Source organism: Vipera ursinii (genome assembly GCF_947247035.1).
Source record: "Vipera ursinii genome assembly, chromosome: 3".
Taxonomy (NCBI): domain Eukaryota; kingdom Metazoa; phylum Chordata; class Lepidosauria; order Squamata; family Viperidae; genus Vipera; species Vipera ursinii.
The window spans coordinates 138,368,602-138,383,910 of NC_139516.1; positions in this window are offsets into that span (position 1 = coordinate 138,368,602).

Consider the following 15,309-nt stretch of genomic DNA (forward strand, 5'->3'; position numbering starts at 1 on the left):
TACAGAAAGATTGCCATTTGTAACACAACATGCCAGATATCGCAGTCACAGAGAACCGAAGAGTACAGTTGATTGATATTGCTGTACCAGGAGATGCCAGAGTCGAAGAAAAAGAACTGAAAAAAATTATGAAATACCACGACCTGGCCATCGAAACTGCATGATTATGGATGAAACGTGTAACAGTGATACCCATTGTCATTGGGGCACTGGGAACTATGTCCAAAAACTTTGCAAAATATATCAATAAATTGCAGTTTTCTGCAATAACTCCAGCAAAGCTACAAAAAACTGCACTACTCAGAACATCTTACATTTTAAGGAGATACCTGGTTGATACCTAGGATGCTGGCAGCAACCCGGGTCAACCATTAGTGCCAGCCAATTTGAGTGTTCAGTTGACTGAGTTTCATGTTTTATGAATAAGTTTTATAATAATAATAGTAATAATAATAATAATAATAATAATAATAATAATAATAATAATAATAAACAACTAATAATAATAAACAACTAATAATAATAATAACAACAACAATAATAATGACTGATGATGATGACAAATTTGCCATTAGTCAATTGCAAAAGGTGGCCTTACTAGGAACTGCTTCCATCCTGTGACAATATCTGTAATACCATCAAACATCCACATCTGTCTATCCCAGGTCCTTGGTAAGGCCTCGATAGGTAGACAAAAATGCCAAATCCAGTCTGAACATCTGGCTAACTGTGCGATGATAATAATAATAATAATAATAATAATAATAATAATAATAATAATAATAATAATAATAATAATAATAATACACAACAACAACAATAAAATAATAATAAAATAATAAAATTAATAATAATAATAATAATAATAATAATAATAATAATAATAATAATAATAATAATAATAATAATAATAATAATAATAATAAACAATAACAACACTTAGGTAGCTGCTCAGGACTGTTGGCTGAGCAACCAGGGCTAGTAGCTGAGAACTACTGGAAGAAAAGATGTTTATCCATCACAAATATACAGTGATTGAAAACAAAGAAATAGTGATCTATTATTACAGATCAAGTCCAACAAGAAGAGGATATTTGAAATGAATGCACCAGTTCTAGAAATAGAAATCAAAATCAGAAATAACACAACAGACACTAGCAGATCAATGTCGATTTATAATAGGAAATAAATTATTCATAGAAGCAGAATTGGAAGAACTGCAAAGGTCCACCCAGGGCAGAGAAAAGTAACTCAGACTGTAGAGGCGAAAAAGGGAGAGCTGGTGTTAGAATCCAGTTGAGAAATAACAATTGTTTTCATTTGGAAACCAGGCACTCCCTAAGAACGAAGACCTCTAACTAAAGAAGTGGAAGAACTGAAAGAAAGAATCTTTGAGCATTTAGAAGTGAACAAAAAAATAGAATAAGGCTGCCTGCACTGAAGCTTGTTGTAAAGAAACAGCTAGCTCCTTTTCCAGCCCCTCTTCCACAGGAAGGCCAACCTTTTCAATTGACAGCAAACTGGTCTGGACCATATTTAATATGAACACAAAAGCTGAGGCAGTAAGAGGACAAGAAACTACACATTATGTTTGCTATATATTATATATACATGTATCTTATGTGATATGAGGCAATAAATTTCAGCAATATAAATGCCATATTGTTCTATTAGATGGAGATGTTTTCTTCACAGCAATATTAAAATCTTCTTCTATAGTGCTGGGACCAGTAAGAAAGCATGTCAAAGGAAAAATCTACTGCCCACATATCTGACCCCTTTTTGGCATATTTACTGACCTCTGAAGGATGGACGGCTGAGTCACCTTGAGCCAGTAAGAATCGAACTGCTGGCAGTCAGCAAAATTAGCCTGCAATACTGCATTCTAACCACAGTGCCACCATGGTTCTTTTTGAGGTTATGTTACCAGAATCACGCAAGTCTGAAAATATCCTTCCCATCGCTCAATTTTCCCCTTTCAAAAACTGGGGAGGGCAAAATAGCAAATACAAATATAAAGGACCATGATAATAAATACCTTAAAAAACTAGAAATCCCATAGTTGAAGGAAATGTCAGGCCCGAGAATAGAAATGGCACAGCAAAATCCAATTGAGTTCAACCTTTTATTTGCTAACACCTAATTGACAAAATCTTGCTAAACTCTAACTATAACCTTATATCCTATTCGACATATCCTGGGAGAGTCTTTAGCAAATTCAAGCTACACTGAACCTCTTTCCTGCTCTCTCATCCAGCTCAGGACTGTTCAATCTCTTGATCCAAGTCTCTTTCTGGAAAAACTACGTCTTGGGCAAACTCTCCCACTGGCCCTTCAGGTGCACATTCCATCACATTTGGTCCTGGTCACCTAAACAGTTCTTAGGGGCTTTTTTGGAAAATCAAAAGGGATGGGGCTGACATTCTGTAGGGAGAGTGCTACAACAGAGAAGGCACATTTCCTGAGACCCACCAAATGTAGATCCACAGCAAACCTTCTCTGTGAGTTTGATGGGGTAGGCTGGTGTCAGCCGGAAAAGACAGTCCCTCAAATAGCCCAGTCCCATGCCATGAATTTGTGCTTTCTGTTTAAATGCTCAATTCACAGGTGCTCCCTAAATGTAATAGATTTTCTGTCAGTTATTTTGGCATTGCAAAGGCTTGACTATGGGAAGAAAAACATAAGTACAATGCATCCCAATAATAACGGTCATGCAACTAACTTAGTTATTTATAAACTTTTTTGGCCACCCATGTTACCATAAGGTAATTCTGGGTGGCTTAAACACTTAAAAATATATCTCCATTAAAACATAAATAGTCAAAACTTTAGTTTTTTCTCTATTTGTTATCAAACCTGCTACATCACCATATTATTCTATTGCATCCAACAGTTTTGTGCTTGTTTCCAAAGGTTCTTCCAATATAAAAACCAAGTCATCTGGAAATGCTTGTAATTTATATTTTTACCCTTTATCTCTAGTCTTTTAATCTCAGAGTCTTGTCTAATGTTTCTGTTCAATACTTCCAGAGTTAGTATAAATAGTAGTGGGGATAAAGGACATCCCTGTCTTGTGCCCTTTTGAATATTGAAGTTTTCTGTATAGTCTCCATTTACAATTATTCTAGCAGTCTGTTTATCATAAATTGCATGGATTGCATTCATAAAGTTTCCCCAAAGTCCATTTCAGCAAGTTGCTGGAACATGAATTGCCAATTTAGATTATCAAATGCTTTTTGTGCATCAAGAAATATCAGAGCCATCTGTTTTCCAGGATGGGCTTCATAGTACTCTAGGACATCCAGGATTGTTCTTAAATTATTTTTTTATCTGTCTTTTAGGTAAAAAAACATTTTGATCAATACGTATAAATTCACTCAAAAATTTCTTAATTCTTTCTGCCATTATTGAAGCAAAAATGTTATAGTCCACATTGAGTAGTGAGATTGGTCTATAATTTTTTATATCTGTCAAGTCTGCGTCTTCTTTAGGTATTAAAGTGATATTAGCTTCAGTCCATGTCTTTGGTATTTTGGTTTCCAGGAGAATTTCATTACAAAGTTCTTTCAAACTTGGAGTTAAGATATCTTGTAAAGCAGTATAGAATTCTGCAGGTAGTCCATCTGGCCCCGGGGTCTTATCTTTTTTTTTTTTTTGCCTTTTTATAGCTTTTGTAGTTTCCATCATTGATATTGGCTCATTCAAAATATTTCAAATGTTCTGGGAAACTTTTGGTAAATTTGCTTTTCTTAAATATTGCTGTATTTTTTCCTTGGGGATTTCCTTTGCTTTGTAAAGTCTGGTTTTCAGCTGACATCACCGGAAAACAGAAAAACAGAAAATGCAACTTGAAAAAAAAAAACAACCTTCAAATTGTTAAAAATGTTAAGCATTTGGGAATTTACTTAATAGCAAGATGTGCAAGAATAAAAGAGGATAACTACATAAAGTTACTAAAACAAATAAAACTAGACTTAGAAAATTGAAAAAACCTTCAACTGTCAATGCTGGGAAGAATAGCTACAATTAAAATGAACATTTTACCAAAAATACTCTTTCTATTTCAAACTATTCCTGTAAAATTAGAAAAAGTTTTTTTTATGAACTGAACACCATAATATTGAAATTTATTTGGCAAGGGGAAAAAGCACGAATCAAAGTGAAAATGTTACAAGATGTTACAGAAAGGGGAGGACTGGGACTCCCAGATTGGAAGTTATATTACCAAGCAGCTATTTTATTATATCTTGAGGGGCATGACCTGCAGATCGGCTGGCATGCCTTCCTATGGTATGGGAAGAATAAAGCCCATAGATACTTTCAGAACCATACCATAAGAAACATACTTATCTTAGAATGGGAAAAAAAAAATAAAAGGAAAAAACTTATATTAAGATACCTGAATGGCTTTCAACAATGGAAGCTTTTGCTTACCCAAACTTGATTACGTAATTATGATAAACTTGTAACATATTGGATAATGAAGGAAGATTGAAATCTAGACAAGACCTATATTTAGCATGGTGGTCATATTTACAAATTCAAACAAGATATGAAAAAGACTTGAAATTAACGGGGCTCTACAATGAACAGACAGAACTCAATCATATATTGTTAGAAACAGATGAGAAGCTGATTAAAAAACTCTACAGGTTTCTGCTTAATCTAAAGATGGAGGAAGAACAAGTTAAATAAACAATGATAATTTGGGCAAAAAATGTTGGTCACACTATAGAACTTGAAGAATGGGAAAAGTTATGGGATAGAAATATTAGATTAACTAAAGCTGTATCATATAAAGAAAATTTGTATAAAGTGTTTTATAGATGGCACATGACACCAATGAGACTAGCGAATACTTCAAATGTTTGTTGGAAATGCAGCCAAAGACCAGGTACCTATTATCATCTCTGGTGGACATGTTCTAAAGCTAAAAGATTTTGGCTTAAGATACATTTATGGTCGGAGAAGATGGTTAAAAAACAAATAGAATTTAAACCTGAATTGTTTTTGTTAGGAATGATAGATCCCAATTATGATAAAGAGACTGGGTATTTAATACTACATGTATTAACATCAGCAAGAATTATGTATGCCCAATACTGGAAAAATGAGTTTACCAACTGAAGAAATGCTTATCAAGAAAATACTAGATTGTGCAGAAATGAATAGATTAACTTTAGAGATTAAAGAAAAAAAGCATTTAGTTTATTATAGAACTTGGAATAAATTTTATCAATGGCTAGACAAACGAATTAGAGAGAAAGGAACGTGACACTTATTTTTTTGACCTTATTTTACTAAGAAAAATATTATAGATTGAAAATTTAACATTGTTTACTATAATTTGCTATGTCTATTATTGTTATCAATCATTATAGAGCCTTGGTGGAGCAGTGGGCTAATGCCTCCTTAAGTAACACCAGCTGCCTGCAATTAGTGCAGGTTCGCATCCCGCCAGGCTCAAGGTTGACTCAGCCTTCCATCCTTCCGAGGTAGGTAAAATGAGGACCCAGATTGTTGGGGGCAATAAGCTGACTTTGTAATAATGCCGCTTGGGGTGTGTGTGAAAAGCCCTAATAAGCAGGCATATACATAGAATGAAGGCTACTGCTAAGCTTGTAAGCCGCCCTGAGTCTTCGGAGAAGGGCGGGATATAAATGGAATTAAAATTAAAATTAAATTAAATTAAATTATTTTTACAACTTTTATTGATGTATATTAATCCAGACAATATGCTATTTGCTAAATATTAAATGTAATTGGGGGAAACCCCAACCCCTCCCTTAACTTTCCCTCTATCCCAACCCCACACCCCATCCCCGCATTTTCCTCCCCACCCTTATAAAAACAAATACAATTTACATTTAAAAAACATAAATAAATTAAAAGCAAAGATTAAAATCAAGGCTAAATGCAGTATTGCAGTATGTATATGGACAGCTCAAGGCAGAAAATAAAAGGCTATATTGCTGAATGGCTAAGTTCAAATACTGTGTTTGTCTTGAACTTTGGTGGAGCAAGAGCATTACTGCAATTTACTCTCCCAAGCACAGAAATTTATCTAGTTCTGCTCATTCACCACTGTACCACTTTTTCACTCTCAATTGTGCGTTATTCTCCAGACGTTTCCTTGCTTTCTTCAGTGGCACTAATTTTTCTGTGACATTTTTCTTTGTTAGCTCATCCTCTGATTCCACCAAATGCATCAGCAGAATTTTGTACTTACAGTTCTACCAATACTGAAAAACAGATAAAACTCTGAGTGGGCATTCATTCAGCCAGTCAGTTTGCTTTGCTTTTCCTTTGTGAGGTCATGCCTCATAATAGTGCTGACAGGTGGATGACGTCACAAAGGAGAAGTAAATAAAACTAGTTGGTTGGCTGAGAGAAAGCTATTCACTCAGAGTTTTTTCTCTGTGTGGGAGCTGAGGGTACCGCTCCTTACTTATCAACCAATCATTAGATTTTTTTGTGTTTTTTTTTAAACTGCATTTACATAGCTTCAATTTAAACACATTCACAGGAACAGTTTTCCAGAAAGGCTGGGAAACATGACTCTGTGGCTTTGCTTGGGGTGCACACAATTATTGGGCTGGTTAGAGCCCTCAAATCCCTCTTCCTAATTAATTTTTAACGTTGCTTGCCTCTTTTAAATTTTATATATGGTGCTTATGTTGTTAATATTTCATTTGTACAGTTCCTTTGGTCCCTTTGGACAGGAGATGAGCAGTTCTTAAATAGGATAAGTAAACAAATAAATAGTGAATGTTCTATTCTTATGATACATTAAACTGCCTTGCTCATTAGGCGGGGTTAAAGACATAGGGATGAAGCACCCAGCAGGCAACAGTGAACATTGTCACTCCCCTACCCCACGTCCCTTTTTAGCACTGGAGAAGGTTCAGCATGTCCTTCACCCTTTTTTCAATTTACCAATTGGATGGCCCAAAGTAGTGGGGTAGGGAGAAACACACACCCATAACCCTTCCTACTGTTTTTGGCTGTGACAGATGGAGACAATAAATGTGCTGCAATACATGGATGCTGTCTCCTCCATCATATACCTGCTCCCCATGACAAAAAACCCATTTGTTTACATCACTGACCACTGCACAAAAGAATACAGCCCCCTCTGCACAAACAAGAAGAAGAAAAAGCAACTTTCAGAAAGGCAGCCTCTCAGTCCATAAGAAATTACTATGGATTGCAAAAGGGCCTTTGAGTTGGGAAATAAAATGGCAGAAACAAATACTACCATGCCAAACCGTGGCATTGTTCCCGTGGCCATTGTCATGCAGCACAGCACATCTACTGCCTGCATGGAGTCAAGAAGAAGTGATTTGAGATAGTCTGTTTGGATGTTATATGTTTATGAGTAGTTTAGTTTAGTTTATAGTTTATTAAATTTTTATACCGCCCTTCTCCCGAGGGACTCAGGGCGGTGAACAGGGCATATAATAAAAATACAGAATACAAAAGTTAAGAACAAATTAAATTATAGCCCAAATAAAACAGTAAAAAATACAAATATTAAAACCCAAGTTAACTCCCCATCAGGCCAGGCCAGCTTGTTCAAATAAATGGGTCTTTAGGCCGCGCCGGAAGGAGCGGAGATCCGGTGCCATCCGGAGCTCAACCGGCAGTTGATTCCACAAAGCCGGGGCGCCCACAGAGAAGGCCCTCCCCCTGGGGGCCACCAGCCGGCATTCCCTGACCGGAGGCACCCTGAGGAGGCCCTCTCTGTGGGAACGCACAGGGCGGAGGGGAGTCGACGCCGGCAGCAGGTGGTCCCCAAGGTATTCCGGACCCATGCCATGTAAGGACGTAAAAACCATCACCAAGACCTTGAACCTCACCCGGAGTACATCAGTTCTAACACATGTAGGCTAGACATGTTCTCTATCTGCTTCTTTAGCATTTTTTAAGGGAAATTGTTGAAAAAGTAGTAGGATTCAAGACTTGGGCAGAAACTGACATCCCCTGGTGGATGACAGTCTCAGGACTTGCTTGACCTGCTTAGGAAGTGCACTCTTCTTGGTCTTTTACATTTCTAGGGGCCTTCAGTTTTATTAAGCAAAGTATTCTGGACTGCTTACAAGTGTTTGAAGTTGAGAACAAGTAGTGGTTCTGCTACTTCCTCAGTGGATAGTCTCAGTTGATGGAAATAAGGGAAGAGAGGGGATGTCATCCAGTGGCTGCTCCCTTGAGTACATGAAGCTGCTGAGGGGAAGGCATCCATCAGTTTGGGATGTAGGATCACTGATATAGTGATGATAACCAACTGCATATCCCTGGGATGTGCCAGGGACATGGAGAAAGTCCTGACCTAGTATTGGGGGCTGTTAGGCTCTAAATGAACCAGCTGAGATTGAATAGTATGTCCAAAATAACATCTCTCAGTTTAATGTCACTACACACAACAGTGGAACCAGAACAGTATGTGTACCAATATCGTCTATGACAGGGGTCTTCAACCTTGGCCCTTTTATGACTTGTGGACTTCAACTTCTAGAATTCCTCAGCCAGGCACGCTGGCTGAGGAATTCTTGGAATTGAAGTCCACAAGTCATAAAAGGGCCACGTTTGAAGACCCCTGTTCTATGATAATCAGACCAGAACTGTATCAGAGGAAAGATGGATAGAAGCTGGTACAGACTGACTGATTTAATAGTATTTTTGTACCATTGACTTCATATGAATTCTTCACAATTTACAGATAGCTGCAATGAAATCCAAACAATTACTGGTCAGGAGGCCCAGAAACACCTTATATTAAACTAAAGATGGGAGAACCCTAGTTTCTGACCAGGCTGTCATCAACACTATCATGGAGGCACTGACAATTATTTGTAGAGCAAAGTTTATATTGGAAGAAGAGTATCATGATGACATCATTTTAACAGCAGAGCAACTAAAGCAGACATGTCAAACTTGCGATGTCACGTGACGTCGCACAACGTATTGGAGCTTTTTCACTATTGCCAGCAATGGTGTGGGTGTGGTTTCCTGATGACACGTCTGGCCCGCGGGCCAGCAGTTTGACACCCCTGAACTAAAGGCAACTTCAGCTGTCCCTGAAACTGGCTAGAGGCAAAACTGAGGTGATGTCATGAGTTAATGTTGCTTAAAAGTGATTAACAGTGGTTAGTGAGGATCTTCCTGCTATTTTAAAAAAGTATGGATACAATCTGGCAAATTGTGTAGCCTGTGGAAATCTGCCATTTTCCCCTCACACCGTCTTCAACACAAATACCCCCGTTACATAAATGAACAAATAAATAAAATCCCAAGCAAATTCAGTTTCAGGTCCTATCATATCAGCCTGATTTAACTTTACAGAAAGCTACCTATTATGTGCTGCTAGCTGCAAAAGCAGAGTAGGTAAAAATGAACCCTTTTCATTAATATATATCCAAGCAGGTTTTGCTGACCTGTCCTATGATTATTTCCAAGCAACAACATTTCCAAAATTCATACTGTATATATTAAGAATTCAAATCAAATTTTAATATGGTTTCCTCCAGATCCCAGTTTTGAGATAAAATAGTTTCTTGAAGAATAATATGGTTTATATGAATCCTGGTGGCACAGTTGTTAGAATACAGTATTGCAGGCTAATTCTGCTAACTGCTGATTGCCAGCAGTTTGGCAGTTCAACCCTCACCCGCTCAAGGTTGACTCAGCCTTCCATCCTTCCGAGGTGAGTAAAATGAGGATCCAGATTATTGGGGAAAATATGCTGACTCTGTAAATCATTTAGAGAGGGCTATAAAGCACTGTGAAGCAGTATATAAGTGCAAGATTAATACTGTTTTAAAAAAGCTATTTAGAGCTAGAGGATTAAATTTTTATTTCTGACAATTTTGCAAATAGAGCAAAGTAATTATTTTGCAGCAGTGCAGCAGCAAATTATTAAGAAAAGCAGAAGAGAAATACCCTTTTGATGTTTTCCTTTGCAATGGCTATCCCCAAAATTTCCTAACACGATGCTTATCAACCAAACCCCGACAAAATACACAGCCAACCACAACACAAAAACAAGTCCTGCCATACATCAAAGGAACTTCTGAAATGACTGCCAGAATACTGCAACACCTAGGAATAATGATAGCCCACAAACCTACATTTACACTCAGAAAAGAGTTATCTAAAGTCAAAATACAGAAGGAAGACAACAGCAACATAGTATACAAAATCAATTGCAACAATTGTAACCAATTCTATGTGGGACAAACAGGAAGGCAGTTGAAAACAAGGGTTCATGAACATCAACTAGCTGTTTAAAGGCACAACCAGAAATCCACAATCTTAAACCACACTGATAAACAACACCAGGTTCGGATTGGGAAGAAACAAAAATCCTTGGGCATGCCAACACCCACCACATATGTGAATTTATTGAAGCCTGGTATTCTACTAAAGGAGCAATTAACAAGCATATTGATCTAGAGCCAGCATATGAATACAGTATGTAAGCAACCAGACCATTCTAACTACCTATCCACAAGAGAACCAATCAGCTGCTCAGAATTTAAATTTAAATATAGCTCCAAACGAACAACCCAACGACCAACTGATCATACTGGCACATAAGACATTTATAAACTAAGGAAAATAGGTCAAGAAAATCCTGCTGCTGACGTTACCTAGTCTGGTAATGAAACATTCAGATGTTAAATTGAAACAAGCTTTCATTTGAAATCTGTTTAAGGACAGCTGCTAAAAATCTAAATTTACCATACTTTGTCCCAACTACAGATATCAACATTTTGTTTAGAGAAAGCATATATAAATTACTTTGAAAATTAAGGATAGGAAGATGTTACAATGTAAGATTGATAACAGATTGATGTACTTACCTTCATTTTCGAAATGTGGCGTTATAGCTCAAGCATTTTGCCAGAACTGCACAGTGCTTTAGAACAAAGCAGCTAAAGCACGTTGCAGCTGGATATGACTCCAGACAGAAATAAAGCTCTCTCTATTATTACCAATCTCTGCAAAGTTCAATGAAGAAGCATTAAAAGTTGGGTAAGTGTAGCTTGAAAAAGGATTAAGGGAAGACAGGACAGTTTTCTGAGGTCTTGCATTTTCCTTCCTTCCTTCCTTCCTTCCTTCCTTCCTTCCTTCCTTCCTTCCTTCCTTCCTTCCTTCCTTCCTTCCTTTCTTTCTTTCTTTCTTTCTTTCTTTCTTTCTTTCTTTCTTTCTTTCTTTCTTTCTTTCTTTCATCTATACTTCAAGAGTGAGCTTAATTCAGCCCTTTGTCTTCTTTTGGCAATACTGTCTCCAAAAATACAAACAACATTAAAGAAACAAAGGTGAATAATCAACCATATTGTTTGTTTGGAGTGGAGATAGAAGGGCAGTCCTTCCTCTGTACCACAGAGGGTGGGGGAAAACCCCTTCCTTCAGAATTTTGGGAGAAATTCTGAACTCCCTTTGTGTTATTGGGGAAAAGATGCAAAAAGATCGGTTTCCCTGCACTAACACACCCCAACATTGCATTTTAAATGGACTGTGCCATTTCTAATGACTAGTCTTTGTGTCATTGGGTGGATTAATAGGTAATGACTCAGCCTTCCATCCTTCCGAGGTAGGTAAGTACTGCTGTATACCACACTAGTGAGGCCACATGTGGAATACTGTTTCTAGTCACCACAATACAAAAAAATATGCTGAGTATCTAGAAAGAGTACAGAGAAAGGTATGGATAAGAGGCCTGGAGGCTAAATCATACAATGATCGGTTAAAGGTACTAGCTGTATCTAGCCTAATAAAAGGACTAGGGGTGACCTGATAGCTGTCTTCCAGTACATGGGCGGCAGTCATAGAGATGAGGGGATTGACTTATTCCAAAAAAACACTTGAGGACAGGACAAGAAGGAACAGATGGCAGCTCGTGAAAGAGAGAGCCTATCTGGAACTAAGGAGACAGTGAGAGCAATTACCCAATGGAATAGCTTGCCTGCCAGAGTGGTGGGTGTTCCATCATTGGAGGCTTTCAAGAAAAGGTTGGACATTCATTTGTCTGGGATGGTATAAGAACTCCTGCTTTGGGCAGGGTATTGAACTAGTAGACCTCTAAGGTCCCTTTCAGCCCTATGATTCTAGGTGATGAGAAAGCAACTAGTGTTAATCGCAGCTATATTATATTTAAGGAAGGAGTGAAGGAAATGTATTCGGTTTTAATCAGATAGAGAAGTTACACCGTGGGGCCTTTGGTGCTCTCTGGGATTGGTTGTTTCTTGAAGAAATTTTGTTACCCAACTAAATAACATCACCAGTACACATTTATAGACACTTACTCTTCTCTTATATGAGGACCCAGATTGTTGGGGGCAATAAGCTGACTTTGTAATAATGCCGCTTGGGGTGTGTGTGAAAGCCCTAACAAGCAGGCATATACATAGAATGAAGGCTACTGCTAAGCTTGTAAGCCGCCCTGAGTCTTTGGAGAAGGGTGGGATATAAATGTAATAAAAATAAAAATAAATAAAAAATATTCCCTTTGCCCAGGCTGCAAATGAACAAGGAGCTGGCAAAGAAAATCAGAAAATTATGAAGAATGTAGAAAACTAAAAGAGGAAATCCAGAAAGTCCACAAAGAGCTAGATAAACTGAAAACTGTAAGCATCTTACATGATAATAAGAAATTGGAATAGCCTCAATGAGTATAAGTATATAATGTGTTAGAAGTTAATTCTGATCGTACTTTATGAATTTCTTTTTATAGGAAGTAGCAAAGGAGAGCCAAAAGCAAAAAGAACTGCAAAAGATTACAGAGAAGAAAATAAAGAGATATGTTCCTAGTTTAACTCTCTATGCATCCTGAAAAGAAAATTGGATGACAATGATGGTTAGATTTGTCCTTCCATTTCTGGGAGAGAAACAAACATGTTTCAATTGATGACTCTCTACTTTAGAAAGTCACAATTGGAAATGCTGCTCTTCACCCTCCCTCATTAGAATTTTAACCTTTTAGCTGCACACTTTCTTTGAATACATCAAAAATAGTTCTTATACAAATCCAGGTGGGTTTTTTTTGTGTGGGGGGGTATTATTTGATACAATAATATTTTGCATTGCAATATAAGCAGTTATAAGATTATAGGTAAATGGAATGTTAATAAAATGCTATTTTTTTCTTAATGTGACATAGTATAAAAACAATGAAACATCCAGATAATACCGTTCTAAAATATTTCTTTAACTGTTTTCAGATTCTGTGGGAACCTCAGCTAAACAGTATGACTCTGTTGAAAAAGTAAATAATACAGTTTTTAAGACAATATGTATTTTTATTCTGTAGAAAAGATATCATACAAAATTCAGTAGTAAAAATAAAATCACCTTTGCAACCCAATGTTTATTGTTTTATAGCACCTTGTTATCAGGAGCCACAAAGTGTCATATTATCATAGAGATGAAAACAAGGAATCCCACCCACAAATAAAACTAGAAATGGAGACTTCCAGTTTGCGTTGCAGCAAAACAGGACATAGGAAGGCAGGGTTCTGCCTTCCACACCCGATTTCACCCTGCCGGGGAGCCTAAAAACACTTAAAATCGTATTGAAGAAGCAATGAAGTAGGAAAGGTTCCTTGTTGATCATGGAGAGACAGCGGTCTTTCCGTTCGATCCAAGGAAAGCCCTCCAAACCAGCAGGGGAAAGACTGGCTACATTCCTGTGGCCGGCCATTAGCTGCTAACAACCGAAGAAGAAAAAGCACCAATTAACACTTTGTAAACAGCATGTTTGGAACTGGGTGAGAATATTGATCCTTTCTTTACTATTTTACAACTGAATTTCCTGGGAAAGGCTCCCAAGAAGCCTAAAACCTATGAATGTAAACGGAAGCTGTGTTTTAATTTTATGGGAGACAGAAACATCAATACTGAAGTGGAAGTAACATAAAGCTACAGTTTTGATAAATTTGAGAACTGAGATAACTGTTAAGATTTTTTCTTTGGAAAAAAAGCAAACAGTGAGGCAAAATATAAGAAAGCAATCCTTTGATTTAAGAGTGGAAAATGGACTTTGAATGATATCTAGTGGTGGATTTGTGTATAGCACTATAATTTGCTTCATGGCTTCTTGGTGATTCCTAGCTCTGGAGAACAATAATGGAAAATATTTTGACATACTTATCATCGTGAACTTCTTAGATTACAAATAACTACTGAGCTTGGACTTCTAATTTCAAGAGCCAGTAGGAGAGACAGAAAAAATTGACCTTTTGATAGAATAGAATCAAGATCAAGTGAAGTATTAATGCCACTTTACAATGCATTGGTAAGGCCACACTTGGAATACTGCATTCAGTTTTGGTCACCATGATGTAAAAAAGCTGTTAAGACTCTAGAAAGAGCAACAAACATGATTAGAGAACTGGAGGCTAAAACATATAAGGAACAATTCCTAGAATTGGGTAAAGGTAAAGGTAAAGGTAAAGGTTCCCCCGCACATGCGTGCTAGTCGTTTCCGACTCTAGGGGCCAGTGCTCATCTCCGTTTCAAAGCCGAAGAGCCAGCATTTGTCTGAGGACGTCTCCGTGGTCATGTGGCTGGCATGACTAGATGCCAAAGGCGCATGGAACGCTGTTACCTTCCCACCGTAGTGGTCCCTATTTTTCTACTTGCATTTTTACGTGCTTTCGAACTGCTAGGTGGGCAGAAGCTGGGACGAATAACAGGCGCTCACTCTGTTACGTGGCACTTGGGATTCGACCCGCCAAACTGCTGACCTTCTGATCGACAAGCTCAGCGTCCTAACCCACTGAGCCACCACGTCCCTTGGGTATGTCTAGTTTAATAAAGAGAAGGGAGAGGGGGGACATGATAGTGTTCCAATATTTCAGGGGCTGCCGCAAAGAAGAGGGAGTCAAGATATTTTCCAAAGCGCCTGAAGGCAGGACGAGAAACAATGGATATAAACTAATCAAGCAGAGAAGCAACCTAGAATTAAGGAGAAACTTCCTGACAATTAGAACAATTAACCAGTGGAACAACCTGCCTCCAGGAGTGGTGAATCCTCCAACACTGGAAGTTTTTAAGAAGAGACTGGACAGCCATTTGTCTGAAATGGTATAGGGTTTCCTGCCTGAGCAGGGAGTTGGACTAGATGACCTCCAAGGTCCTTTCCAACTTTTATTTTATTATTATTATTATTATTATTATTATTATTATTATTATTATTATTATTATTATTATTATTATTATTATTATTATTATTATTATTATTTATTGGGAGAAGATAGCAAGGAGATGATGGGTAGCAGGGAAAAAGACAGAAGTGCTTAATTCTTT